This window comes from Peromyscus leucopus, chromosome 15 (assembly GCF_004664715.2).
Source record: "Peromyscus leucopus breed LL Stock chromosome 15, UCI_PerLeu_2.1, whole genome shotgun sequence".
Lineage (NCBI taxonomy): Eukaryota > Metazoa > Chordata > Mammalia > Rodentia > Cricetidae > Peromyscus > Peromyscus leucopus.
In genome coordinates this window covers 52,351,210-52,365,947 of record NC_051076.1, presented here as the reverse complement: position 1 = coordinate 52,365,947, position 14,738 = coordinate 52,351,210, and positions in this window count along the sequence as shown.

The window sequence follows — 14,738 nt, the reverse complement described above, 5'->3', positions numbered from 1 at the left end:
CCCAGCTAGTGTTATTTATTTTTAAACATTTATATATAATTATTATATGCCAATTAAAAGTACAAAAATATTAAGGAGTAAAAATAAGAGGTATGATGATGCAGGGGAATACATTAGCCTTGACTGGATCCTTCACCAAAAATAAAAAATGAAGACAAGGGTCATTATTGAGATAAATGTTGGTCAGTGTCTGAGTTAGGGTTTCTATTGCTGGGATGAAACATCATGACCAAAGCAAGTTGGGGAGGAAAGGGTTACTTGGCTTGTATTTCTGCCTTGTAGTCCATCCATTATTGAGGAAAGTCAGGACAGGAACTCAAACAGAGCAGGATCTTGTAGGCAGGAGCTGATGAAGAGGCCGTGGAGGGGTGCTGCCTACTGGCTTGCTCCCCTGGGCTTACTCAGCCAGCATTCTTACAGAACCCAGGACCACCAGCCCAGAGATAGCACCACCCACCATGGGCTGGGCCCTCCCCCATCAATCACTAATTAAGAAAAAGCCAAACAGCCAGGTCTTCTGGAGGCCTTTTCTCAGTTGAGGCTTCCTCCTCTCAGATGACTTTAGCTTGTGTCAAGCTGACATAAAGCTGTGCAGCGCAGTCACTTCTGGAGTTAAAAATCAGGAAGTTTTGCTTCGTATTACCTGCAGGTACATTCATACACTGCATGTGTGCATTGCCCATGGAGGCCAGAAGAGAGCGTTGGGTCTCCTGGGACGGGAGTTGCCGACAACTGAGAGGCAGCATGTGGGTGCTGGGAACTGAACCTAGGTCCTCTGCAAGAGTAGCCAGGCCTCCTAACCACTGAGCCATCTCTGTCTCCTCCTGGCTTGACTGTGAGCGGTACTCCCCAGCCGTCATGGACAAACGATGGGACAGGAACACTCCTGAGCCAGGACGACCATTCGTAGCCACGTGACGCATGTGTTTACCCCCACTTCACGCAGTCCACGGCTGCCTTCTTCATCTGAGCCGACCCGGCGAAGGGCGGGGGTTTCTTAGAGGGTTCTTCTAGCCCCAGTCCTTATTGGAGAGCTAAAAGCCAAGTCACCTGATCCCATGCGGCAGAAGTACTGTAAAACATAGCACACTGGCCAATGCATTTCAATGACATCACCTTCCTAGGTCCTGTGGCAAAGACTTCTGCCAGGCTGGTCTGGCTAAGCCAATCACAGAGCTGTAAAGGCTAGAGTGGCATGCAGACCATGGAGCTGTAAGGGCTAGAGTGGCATGCAGACCATGGAGCTGTAGGGAGGGGCTGAGTGGAGGGGGAGGGGCTGTAAGGGCTAGAGTGGCATGCAGACCATGGAGCTGTAAGGGCTAGAGTGGCATGCAGACCATGGAGCTGTAAGGGCTAGAGTGGCATGCAGACCATGGAGTTGTAAGGCTAGAGTGGCATGCAGACCATGGAGCTGTAAAGGTTGAATGACATGCACTTCACATCTCTTAACTTACCTTGATGGTCCAACCCAACATGGTAGAATTCTTATGTGATGGGCAACCACTGTATCTCCAAAAGCCAGCATAAAAAACAACAAAAAAAACCCCAAACAAACAAAAAACAAAAACCACAAGAATGCCTTAGAGGCATGAACATCATACAAAACCATTGATCCAGAGGAGGGTGGGGTCATAAATGATGGTCAGCAGCCTGCCATGTCTTTGGGGCTCTAATGAAGTAAATGGTGAATGTCTATTCCAATGAGCCCAATTCTGCGTAGTACTACATTTTCCCCTTGAGATTGGGAATGTGTGGACAGGGTGGCTGAGAGAGGAGAATCCCCCACCTCAAACATTTTCTAACTCTTTTATTTTCCTTCTAAGATTTATTTATCTATGTATATGAGTGCTGTCTGCATGTATGCCTTTATGCCACAAGAAGGCATCAGATCCTAGATGGTTGTGAGCCGCCAGGTGGTTGCTGGGAATTGAACCTGGGTCCTCTGGAAGAGCAGCCAGTGCTCTTAACGGCTGAGCCATCTCTCCAGCCCCTGTAGCTCTTCTTTTAAAGCTCAGTTTCTATAGTTAATATCTTTTCCTTTCCTGCCCATTTCCCCTTTTATCTGCCTGTCCACTCTCTTCCTTCTTTTCAGTGATGTGAGTCTGCTGGTTGCCCATTCCAGATCTGCATCCTTAACTCCAAGATGGTCACATGACCAAGAAGAGAGGGGAAGGCCCTGGGGCCAGTGACTTCAGTTACGTTTCTGGGCCCAGCTGAGTCTGCAGTGAGGGTTTGCTGATCTGGGCCTTTTCAGTTATGTGAAGCAATTAAACATCTATGACTAATAACCAAAATCACTACCAAGCATTTGGGCAGGGGTGGGCAGGATGCCAACGGCAGTTGCCCAAGTGATGTGTGTGATCAGCAGATTGGGCAAAAGATAAGCAGTTATGAAAGAGAACAGAGTCCACCCAGCCCCAGTCCTGGGTAGCAGGACATGGCTACCCACAGCAGGGCCCGGAATCCCCCATGGCAGGGAGCTGGCAAGCAGGCAAGCTGTTCTCTGACCTCTGCCACCTACCGCTTCAGCCAGACACCTGAGGAAGGAGAAGGAATCGGACGGGAGGGGGGCTGAGGGGAAAGCCTGGTGGTCAGAGATCTGGCCAGAAGGCGTCTAATTCTGCCGGCCGCTTGTCCAAGAAAAGGAGTGAGGCGAAGAGAATACAGAATTTCTCTGTGCGGAAATAAATACAGGCTGCTTATTATCTCTATAGGTTTCCGAATTCTTTAGGGAGCCCAGGAGAACGTATAGCCTCCTTTTCTCTAGCTTTGCTTTTCAGATTAGAGTCGCGGTGCCAGTCAGGTGTCAGGATCTAAGGCCCAGGTAGACCGCCAGGCCAATTCTCACCTGCATCTCTACCCGTTTCCAGTGGATAGCCAACTGATGGTACAAACCCAGCCAGCCTTTGCCAGGCTCTTGGATAGGAAAGAGAAATGTTCCCGTTGTCCTGTTCATTGTAAAATTCACAGCCTGCCAGCTGTTCCCTCTGTGTCTTCTGCGGGTGCGAGCATGCTCACCACCCTCCCTGCTGTCTGTCCTGCAGTGGGGCTGGGTACTCTGGGGCCCACTGTCAGGAGGAGCGGCTTCTTCACTTGTTTGCTTGAGGTCATTGTAAGGAGGATCTGACCTTTATAAAAGGGAAATCCATCCAAGTCTCACACTTTGATTAGATGACTTTTGACAATCCGTTGCTGCGGTGGTATTGAAAAATTATTGAGGTTCCAAAGGCTTCATGCCCATGGCCCAGGACTCAGAAACCACTACTGGAAAATTCATATAAAGTGTTACATTCAAGTGAAGTTCACGCTGATGCTTCCAGGAAGCCCCCCTAGCAAGTGAAGCTGCTAGGTTTCTGGCCATTCCTAGGTAAACATAGCCCTTGCTGGTCACCTGATCAGTCTGCAGGGACAGACGTAAGTCTGTAAACTTTCCCAAAGGTTCATGGCCTGTTACACATGTTTAGGATCTTGCAGTTTTCCCTCATTGCCTCTGAAGTAGACGTGCAATTACCAGAAAGTTCACCGGCTCCCTGCACCATGCCCCGGAGGGCCTTTTATTTTATTTGGAGCTTTGCACCAAGCCTCAGGAGGACTTGAACACGTGCAGGGATGTGGACACAGTTGACTCAGCAGTTGGGAAGCTGACTCCTCCATGACGGGTCTCCTAGCTTTATTCTGCTGAGGCTGAAATATTGAGGGAGACACTCTGTAATCTAGCCGTTCCCCAACCCTAATCCTGCCTGTAACTGTTGGGAAATGCACAGATGTGACATCATAGGCTCCTTACTCCCCGGGCATTTTCTAAATCCTCAGCACGGGACGGCCCGCTTTAAAGTGCACAGTGATTTATGCAAAGAGACTTGGTTCCTGGAAGTCCCTAGCGTGCTTATCACAAAGCATTAAACAGGCATTCGGGGAGAAGCCTGGGGAAGTCATCATTGCAGAGGTTTTTGGCAAGGCAGAGGAGGGCTTTTCTTAAAAGAGCACATGGGGACTGGAATGCTCCCAAGGCTTTCCTTTCCTTTTTTGTCCATGAAGTTAACCGCAGAGCAGATTTGTGAAGAGAAAAGGCAGGGCCCTGGTTGGAGGCGTCCATCAGAGGTACGGCGGCGGCATCTGTTCTCGGCCAGGCCTGGGGCGTTCACTGTGTCTTCTCTGCTGTCCTTTCCTGCTCCTGAAGATGCTCTTCAAACATCGCCACCTTCGCCTTGAGAACTGATGGCTGCTTGGCTGGGATAGCCTGTGACCCCTGCACGCTTAGAGAGGGAGGTTTCCCATGGGGACAACCCTCCTCCCCAACTCTCTCTCCAAGTGACCTCCCTAGTATTAGGATTTGTACTGTTGATCATGATTTGGGGGTCAATGTTTGGGGCCCTAGCAAAGGTTGTGGCCAGGTGAAGTTTTATAGTATTTTAATTTTATTTGAGGAGACCAAAGATTTTTCTAAATTGTGGGGTTTTGCACAAGATTAAAAGGTGTACAGCAGATGCCAAGGTCTAGAGAAAAGCCTTCCTATTCTTTCCCCATGCCCCACCTTTCCAAGGGTTGGTTTTTTTTTTTTTTTTTTTTTTGCTTCTTCCCCCAGCACCCAGAGGTTCCAGCCTGACCAACACAAGCAACTCCCAGAAGTCCTTGAGCTCCGATGTCTGCTGTCCTTCCTAGGCAGGGGTGGGGGGGGGTGTCTGTGGGCTGCATAGAATGATCTCGGGGCAGATAGGAGGCTGCCCAGCACTGCTGTTTACTCAGTGGCAGGGCTGTGATCTGAGTTGAGGAAAGAGCAGCAGCCCGGGAAACAGTGACTCCGGCTTCTTCCAGACCCTTCATGCAGACAAGGGAGCTCGCTGCTGGGCATACTGGGTTACCTGAGGTCTCCATCTTACTCCTATTTTCCTTCTTCACGTGTGCTTCCCCGGCAGGGGCAAAGGAAATCCAAGCCAGGAAAACCTAAGTCTGAACTTGCATAAGAACAGGAGTCCATGACCTGAGCTTTCCTCCTGCCCCTGATCTTGCTGTGTGACCTTAGGCAAACAGTCCTGCTTGGTTGCTCACAACCCCAGAGCGTGGAGTCACCGAAGGGCCCCCAGAGTGTGGAGTCACCGGAGGGCCCCCAGAGAGGAGACGGCGGGAGTGCTTTGGGAGTACTATCTCAGATCCTGTCCTGTGCTGAGCCTGACTGCGAGGTGGGTTCATGGCTCACTCGAGAAGCCAGGAATCGCATCAAGGTTTACCGAAGCCTAGGAACAAGGTCTGTGCTCCAGGGATGGCAGGCAGCTGCCATCAGTGAAAGTCCCAGTGGTTCTGCCGGGACTGCGTCCACATGGACTTCCGCTGCCACCGCAGATCTTGGTTTCTGTACGTTTTACAGTCCTGATGAAAGCTGACAGCATGCCTTTCCCCCTGAAGCGAACTCCCTCTGGACATCCCTTGAAAGCGAGAACTTCCATGTTTACATTTCCGCAAAGGTTTTCTGTATCCCTCGCAGTAACTTCAGCTCTTTGACTAAGTTAAGTCCTGCACTGTCTAGTTTTAAGTTCTCAGAGCTTGGGACAAAGCTTATATATCCCTCATCTGAGGAGGCAAGAGTTTACAGTATTACAGCAGTGTGTGTGCACTGCCAGTGTGTGTGTGTGTGTGTGTGTGTGTGTGTGTATGCATGGACATGTGCGTGTGCGTGTGTGTGTGTGTGTGTGTGTGTGTATGTGTGGGCATGTGCGTGTGTGTATGCATGGGCGTGTGTGTGTGCGTGTGCGTGTGCGTGTGTGTGTGTGTGTGTGTGTGTGTACTAGAAGTGAGTCCGGGGCCCTGTGCATGCCGTGCTGGTCAAGAGCTCCGCCCGCGAGCGCCCATCTCTGCAGACCCCTGCTTGAGCACAGGTGTCTCAGAAGTGGCCGAGGAGTGGAGTGGGAACCCTGGTCTTTTTCTAGAGGCTTCCTTCCATCCACTCTTCTTAGACGAGTTCCTCTTCATCTGCATTCCTCTGGTGAGTTTGGTTTAAAAGGCAGCTCGGGGTGCCCTGGCCATTTGGCCACTGGCCATGTCACAGCTGTCCCTTTCCCCTCAGAGGAGGCTGCATTTCTGTGGTGGAGGATGTGTCCCCAGCATGTAATTTATCTGTTTGTTTATAAAGCACTTACAGGTCTTTGGGGACAGCAGGGCCTGTGTAAATGTGCTATTTATTATTCATCAGCTTTATCCTCTTAATGGTCCCTCCAACAGGTCTGAATCAATTGAGGGCCATCAGGTCACAAGAAGTAGTACTGACTTCCTGCCCAGTGAGAGAGTCGCCCCCCCCAACATTCCCCTTCCCCTCCCTAATACCACCCACCCCACCCCAATACCCCCACCCCCCAATACCCCCACCCCACATATCCCCCACCCCAACATCTCTCCACTCCACCTCAACATCTCTCTACCCCACCCCAACACCCCCTATACCCCAATATCCCCCCATACCCCATCCCTCACCAGGCCCCTTGCTTGCACTGGCAGATTGTGTTCGGGTGAAGGTCACCCTAAGGTGCTGAGGGATCCCTGCAGCTGGCCCTGCACAGTACAGAAAAAACTCCCACAGCCCAGGGTCCCTGGAGTGTCGGAGCAAGCAGGGCAGAGCAGCCAAGTGTAGCAAATGGAGTGCTTTGTTCCAATCCCGTCCAGCTTATGCAGATCTTGCTAAAATTTATCGATCCTACTGCTTGCTTTACTGGGTGCACATTAATCTTCCAAAAATGGGAATTTGCGTCTGAGTATACAATCACTAGAAAGTGATCCTGGGGTGGCTGTTGAGTTGGTGGCCTGCTGGCCGAGCAGGCACACTACCCAGTGTTCAATTTCCAATACAGCACAAACTGATGTGTGGCGCTACACTAGTCCCAACACCTGGGAGGTGGAGGCATAAAGCCCTTAGCCACATAGCGAGTTCAAAGGCAGCCTGGCCTACATGGGCCCTTGTCTTCAGAAGAAGAAAAAAAAATGAAAGTTCCTTTCATTTTATTTTTACATTTCAAAAAAAAAATGTAAGACCAAAACAACAACAAAAACAGAAAATGTACATCGTTTTCCCTCTTGAGAATGGCTTTACAGGTGGTTTCTGTCTCGGCTTTTGCACACTCACCCACACAAATAGCTACATTTGGCATCTGCCTGTAGTTGGCTTTGCTCATCCCACATTATTTTAGCACAGTTCCTCAGTGTTTCCTTTAGGACTGAAACGCTTCTGTGTAGACGAACGCCACGGTCTGTCTTGGGAAGTCTGGGTCTTGCGATGTCCTGGAGTCAGCATTCCGAATATTAATTTTCCCTGGTCGTGTCAAAGGGGTAGGTGACCTGCCGAAAATGAAGCCTCAGCAGAACTCAGGCTTGGGGATGACTGTATTTTAATATACTGGTTAGAAAGCCATTCCTCACACTAATGGGGCCCTTTGTCCCCTGTCACTGGAAGAGAGAGAGGAAAAAAAAAATCTTACTAATTCACATTTTCCTCCCCTTCCTTTCCACAAGGTCTCCCTGGCCTTAGGTAGCTCAGGTTGGCCTGAAACTCACAATCCTCCTACTTCTGCCTGTCAAGGCCTGGGATTACAGATGTGTGCTTCCATGACCAGTTCAGAGTCTTCTTCAGGTTGGAAAATAGTTAAGAGCAAATTGGATAACAGGCACCCCACAGAACCTTCTAGCTGATTGCTTGGCTGGTAGCCTCTCTATTCTAATGGCAAGTTATGACGTCACAAGCCAGGGTTGGGCTAGCCACGGTCCTGTTCTCACTTCTGCTGAGACATGGTAGGTCTCTTCTCACAGACCTAGGCACTAAAGATAGACCAGTGTGTGATGAAAAAAAGTATTTCGCAACACACAAACACCCAAGAAACCAGGGGGAAAAGCAAACCGGAGTCCAGCTTACTAGGTAGCAAAGATCAAATGTTTGAAGCCGACCCTTGCCTTGGGGTAGACCTCCACAGACTTTTCCTAATGGGATTTAGGTCTGGTCTCTCCTCTTGCTAGCATCCAGAGGAGGATTTGTATAAATGTCTTCATACAGTGTCCAGGCAAAACCCACTAACAAATGTTACTTAATAAGAGGTTTCATGTTGCCAGGCGGTAGTGGTGCATGCCTATATCCAGCACTTGGGAGGCAGAGGCAGGGGGATTTCAGTGAGTTTGAGGCCAGCCTGGTCTACGAAGTGAGTTCCAGGACAGTCAGGGCTACACAGAAAAACCCTGTCTTGAAAACCGCCTCCCAAAAAAAATCCAGAAATGTTAACACCGTTTCCCTGGAAAACAGGATTGTGAATGATTATTCTGTTTTTACTTTTCTACATTTTCAACTTTTTCTTCTTTTTAAAAATAATTTGAGTGTTAAATATCTGTCCTCCTTTGCTTCAGATGTTAACTTGACACAGTCCAGAATCTTCTGAGGGAATCTCAATTGGAGGATTGCCCAGATCAGAACAGCCTGTGGCCATGTCTGTGAGACATTGTCTTGATGGTTGTGGAGGGCCCAACCCACTGTGGGCAGCTCATCCCTTAGTAGGTGGGTCTGAGCTGTGTAAGAAAGCTAGCTGAACAATCCAGCAAGCAAATGTTCAATATGCATGCACTCACACTTCCAGTTTCTCTGTAATCCCAATTTTTTCATTTTTTTAGTTTCCTTCCTTCCTTCCTTCTTTCCTTCCTTCCTTCCTTCTTCCTTCCTTCCTTCCTTCCTCTTTTCCTTGTCCCTCCTTCCCTCCTCCCTCCCTCCCTTCTTTTCTTCCTGTATATTTTAGGTGTGGAGGGAGACAGAGCTTTTTTTGAGATAGGCTCTTACGTAGCCCAGATTGTCCTTCAAGTCCTAAAGAAGCCTAGGATGACCTTGTCCTGGTTCTCCTGCTTCCACCTCCCAAGAACTGGGATCACAGGCATGGGCCACTATGCCCAGTGGCTTTTACCAAACACTGCTTTAAAACTTTTCCTAAATATTATTTCCATTGATGACATAAATCACACACACACACACACACACACACACACACACCCCGGGAACACGCCATCACTTACCTAACGGCTCTTCCAGGGTCAGAAATTCTCACAACCACGAACAATGCAGCGTCAATCATTTTGTTCTAAAGCTCACATCTCTGATTAGCCCCTCATTGCACACTCATGAAAGTGACAATGCAATGTCCACAAGTGAGCAATTTGTAAAGTGCTTGAGCCACACTGACTGCTCTTCCAGCGCTCACCTGTGAAAAGGAACACGGTCCTAACAGCTTCACCAGTCTAGAACTAGTGCTTTTTTAACATTCTGTGTCACGTGATGGATTGGAAATGGCATCTTGCTTTTAGTTTAATTCTGTCTTTCAATGACTACTGGAGTCTTATTGTTCCATGGGTCAACTGTTTGTAATTTATTCGTTTGTTTGTTTACCTTTTGACACAGTTTCAACACTATGTTTCTGAGGCTGGTCTAAAACTCATTATTCAGCCCAGGCTAGCCTTGTACTTTCTGTAATCCTCCTGCCTCAGTTTCCTTCCTGCTGAGAGTAGAAGCATGTACCAACATGCTCTGCTTTATTTACTTTTTTTCTTTAGTAAAGATACTGTGTTTTTTGCACATTTTTCTATTAAGGTGTTAGTGAGAGTCTGTTTGGCTATTTAGTTTGGCTTTTATTTTAGTTCATTGTGTGGATTTTAATTTTTTTTATGCATTTTAATTTTTGTAATCTCCGTGTGTGCGCGCGCGCATGCGTATGTGTGTGTGTGTGTGTGTGTGTGTGTGTGTATACACTCATGCGCTGCACAAACCATGTTGTCTATAAAGTCAAAGGACAATTGGAGAAGTAGATTCTCTTCTACCTCATGGGTCTCAGAGATCAAGCTCAGGTCTCCAGGCTTGTATACTAAGCTTCTTTACCCATGGAACCATCTTACCAGTCTATGTTTTATAGATTTGTGAGGATATTAAATGTCTGTTATTTGTATCCCAAATACGCTTCTCATTTTCTGGCTCATGTTTTGATTTTGTCTGCTCATTTTTGAAACACAGGAATTTAAATTTTTATGGAGTCAAAATTAATTGATTTCTTATTCTGTTGTTTTCTGGCATTTTTTTTTTCAGGGACTAGGGGTAGGGCAGCCTGGAACTTGATCTGTGCACTAGGCTGGCCTTGAACTCACTGAGATCTGCCAGCCTCTACCTCCTGAGTGCTGAGGTTAAGGGCGTGTACCACCACGGCCCAGCTCTTGCCTCAATTTTATGGCTAGAAAAACCTTTCCCCTCACTCAGAACATGTAACCAACATTGTATATTATTTTCCTTCCTTTTCTTTCTTTCTGTTTCTTTTTTCCCTAGACAGGGTCTCATGGATCTCAGGCTGGTTTGAATGTACTATGGAGCCAAATGTCTTTCAACTCCTGACTCTCCTGCCTCTACCTCCCAAGCGCTGGGATCACAGGTGTGTATCACCACTCGTGATATGGATTTTTCTACTCTTTTTCATTTTTTAAACCCAGGGATTCCCACACGCTAGGCCAGTGCCCTACTTCTGAGCTATATTTAGCCCGTTTTCTACTCTCTAGAGCTAGCCTTCCTCGGTAGGATCTGGGGACTAGACTCAGGTGGTCCAGCCTGTATGTACAGGCAAGCACCTTTACCTACTGAATCATCCTGCCTGGCCCAATGCTTCTCCTTCTACCTCTACATGGCTGGGGAATTATCTTGTTAAATGACAGAAACAAGGAAGCATTTCCCCAATGCAGTGAACCATCTTTAAAAGTAACATTGGTCTCACACTCCATCCCTCCACTGGTTCTTGTTTCCTTATGTTTTTTCTTTGTTTTGGGGACATAGAGCCCAGACTAGCCTTGCTTACTGTGCAGCCACAGCTAGCCTCAAAATCCTGATCCTCCTGCCTCAGCCTCCAAAGTAGCTGGTATTACACACCTCTACCACTACACCTGGCTTTTATAGCAGGTCTCACATAGCCCAGGACGGCCTTGAACTCTGTATAGCTAAGGATGACCTTGAACTCATGATCTTCCTGCCTCTACTCTGAGATACTGGTATTATAGGCATGTACCACCATCCTCAGCTTTATGAGGTGAAGGGGTAACACCTAGGGCTTTGTGAAGCCTTGGGCAAGCAATCCACCAACTGAACTACATCGCCAGCCCCTGATTTGAGTTTTGGTTTTTGTTTGTTTGTGTTTAATAAATATATGTTCCAGGCTAGACAAATGGCTGAGCCATTAAAGGCTAAGGATCACAACCAAAAGAATAAATATATGTCCCCAGTGTTTTAAGTATTTTAGAAATGTATTTTATATTCCATTGGTATACTTACTTACTTTCAGATATCACCACATTATTTTAATCGATGTGCCTTTAAATACGTTTTATTAATGTATGTAGTAAGGAAAAGCCTTTTTCACTGTTCTTTCCTCTCAAAATTCCTTAACTATTCTCCACTATTATTTCAGATAAATGTGAAGATAATGTTGCTGAATATATATATGCATCTATGTTATACGTGTGTGTGTGTGTGCGCGCGCGCGCGCATATTTGAGACATGATCTCATGTAACCCAGGCTAGCCACAAACTTACTATGTAGCTGGGGATGACCTTGAACTTCTGATCCTTCTGCCTCCAAGAGCACCAATACCCAGTTTTTGCTGAATTTTTAAAAATGTTATTGCATTTGAATTTCATTGACCAGTATACTAACGGGAATGAGGCAACTTTTTGTGAGTTCTTCTGGCTTTCTCGAGTGTGTTGGTAATTCTAAGCCAACATGAGAATCCTAAAAGTGCCTACCAGAGGACAGAGGGAAGTTGGAAGCAGACACTCAGTCTCTTGGGTGATTGGTCCTGGGTATTATGTATCTTGCTGTCAGAACAACTAGAAAATGAGAAAACAATAAAGGCTTTAAAACTGGAGAGTTAGGCAGGCGGTTTAAAAAAATAGGAGTTGTGTGGGAGCTCGTATGTGTGGACAGGGTGGAAGGAAATGCGTGACACACACCCAGGAGAATGACCAGGAGGCGTTTCCTTAGTAACCTGGCCTGCTCTCTGTGTGTCAGGGAGTGGAAAGCTCAGTCTAGGCCCAGCTGCCCTTGCTCTGCGCCCCAACCCCTCGGTGCGTGGGTGTGTCCCCATCAGCAGCGGAGTCAGCCATCACTTGCTTAGCTGAGTCAGGATCAGATGCTAGGGATCTTAAAAATAGATTTTGGAGACTAGATCCAGCGTTATTTCACGGAACACGCTCTTCCAGGCTTCTGTGGGGACCTAACAAAGAACCTCCTGCTTTGTCTCTGATTTTTATAAAGATTGTCCAGTAGAGACGGCGAGGTGACTCAGCTGATACAGGTGTGTGTGATCAAGCCTGATGGACGGCCTGAGTTCAATCCCCGAGACCCACGCGGTGGAAGGAGAGAACCGACTTCCGAAAGTTGTCTCCTGACCTTCACAAGAGCACTCTGGCGTGTGCACCCCTCACTAAATAAATAAATGTAAATAAAATACTGTCCAGCCCAGCATGAACCAATTGTAAAAGTGAGTCTGGCATTCTTCATGCCGCTGTCATTTCTCTTTACAGAGAAAGTAATATTTATTATCTCAAAAAGACTATTCCAGAAGGTTATTAGATGGAGGGGCTGACTACCGCCACAAACGACCTTTGCGTCGAGCAGTTCAATACAATAAAACCTCATTTCTCACGTCTGTCACGGCCAAATGTGGGTCAATGATGCAGGGCGACTCGGCTCCGCGTGGTCACGTGGGGACACAAACTCTGCCCCCCTGTGACTCCACGTTCCTTTAGGTCCTCGTGGTTCTCAGGACAGACGAGAGAAGGAAACCTTCTTCACAACAGAAACGTTTTTGTGCAACCCTCACAATATATATAGTATATAAAATAGACAAGTCAAACATTTGTTGATAATAAATCATAAATTTATTTAAAGCAATTCTTTGGTATATATATTTTTCCACTTATTTAAGAAGAGTGTATTTGCGTATTAATGAGATGGATGTGCTTGCTTGTTCTTATGTAAGACTTGAGTATGGCTGGGAATTTGATGCTGCGGGACTCAGAGCATCTTTGATGTTTTCAGGGTTGAGGGCTACTTTCATTTTATAACTGTAGTGCTGAGAACATTGTTTTGCATAAACAAAGCACAAAAATGGCAGAAATATGTTCTGGAACATTTCAAAAACTGTTGGAAATTCTGTCCTGAAACCAAGTCACTAACATTTCATGAAACCCAAATGAAAACTTCTAACAACCAAGTGTGGTGTCACAGACCTTTACTCTGCCCTCAGGAGACACGGGCAAGGGGATCTCTGAGTTCCAAGCCAGCCAAGGCTACATAGTCTCAAAACACACACACACATAAAAAAACAAAACCTAACAAAATTAAAAAAAAATTAACCTAAAGCTTTGTCACTTACCTGATAAAGAATAAATATTAATATAAATATAAATAGAAAATATTAAGTGTTTATTTTTATCATTGAGCCATCATGTTACTATAAGAGCACAAAATTATATATATATATATTATATATAATATATATATATTTTTTTTTTCCCCTGAGACAGGGGTTTCTCTGTGTAGCTTTGCTCTTTCCTGGATCTCACTCTGTAGACCAGGCTGGCCTCGAACTCACAGAGATCTGCCTGGCTCTGCCTCCCGAGTGCTGGGATTAAAGGCATGTGCCACCACCTCTCGGCCTATATATTTATTTATTATTAAGAAATTTTCTATTCATTTTACATAACAACCAAAGATCCTCTCCCCCCTCTCCTCCCACTCCCCAGCCTCCCCCCTCATCCTACCCCCCATTCCTACCTCTTCCAGGGCAAGGCCTCCTTCCTGTGGAGAGTCAGCAGAGCCTGATACACTCAGTTGAGGCATGTCCAAGCCCCTTCCCCTGCACCAAGGCTGTGCGAGGTGTCCCACCATAGGCAGTGGGCTCCAAAAAGCCCGCTCATACCCTAGGGGTGGGTCCTGATCCCACTGCCAGGGGGCTCCTTAAGCAGATCAAGCTACACAACTGTCTCGCCTATGCAGAAGGCCTAGTCCAGACCCGTGCAGGCTCCACAGCTGTTGGTCTAAAATTCACGAGTTCCCACTAGTTTCGTTTGGTTGTCTCTGTAGGTTTCCCCATCATGGTCTTGATGCCCTTTGCTCATAGAAGCCTTCTTCTCTCTCTTCGATTGGACTCCTGGAACTTGGCCTGGTAAGAGCACAAAGCTTTTATGTAGAGGAAAAACACTGTAGAGTTCATAACATTTAACAGTCTGGAGTCTGAGCCAATGGTGTTTGAAGCCGTGTGAGCGGTCGCTGTGACACGAGGCACGCACTTGTGCACACACACACACACACACACACACACACACACACACACGCTCAGAGGTACAGCTGCGTGAAGTTGTTGAGTGAGCACCCCAAAACCCTCAGGCTCATTACGCGTTTGGCTTTGGGTTCAGTTTTGGTTATTGGCACCAGCAGAAGAAGAAGTCTTTTGCTGCTGCCAATTGCCCCCTCCCCCACTCAGAGTTAAGAAAACCTCAGTTTCAGGAGCCCAGTGGTATGTGGCCTGTTGGGTGGGTAACACATAGCATGTCTGCAGTATTGCTGGTTGTTACTGTGGAACAGTGTGTGCTTTCCTCTCAAATCTCAGCATCATCTTCTGTTGTTAATCAATTAAATGGCTGGGGTTCTCTCTACCTATCATTCATCCTAATAGTAAAATACTTCATCGGT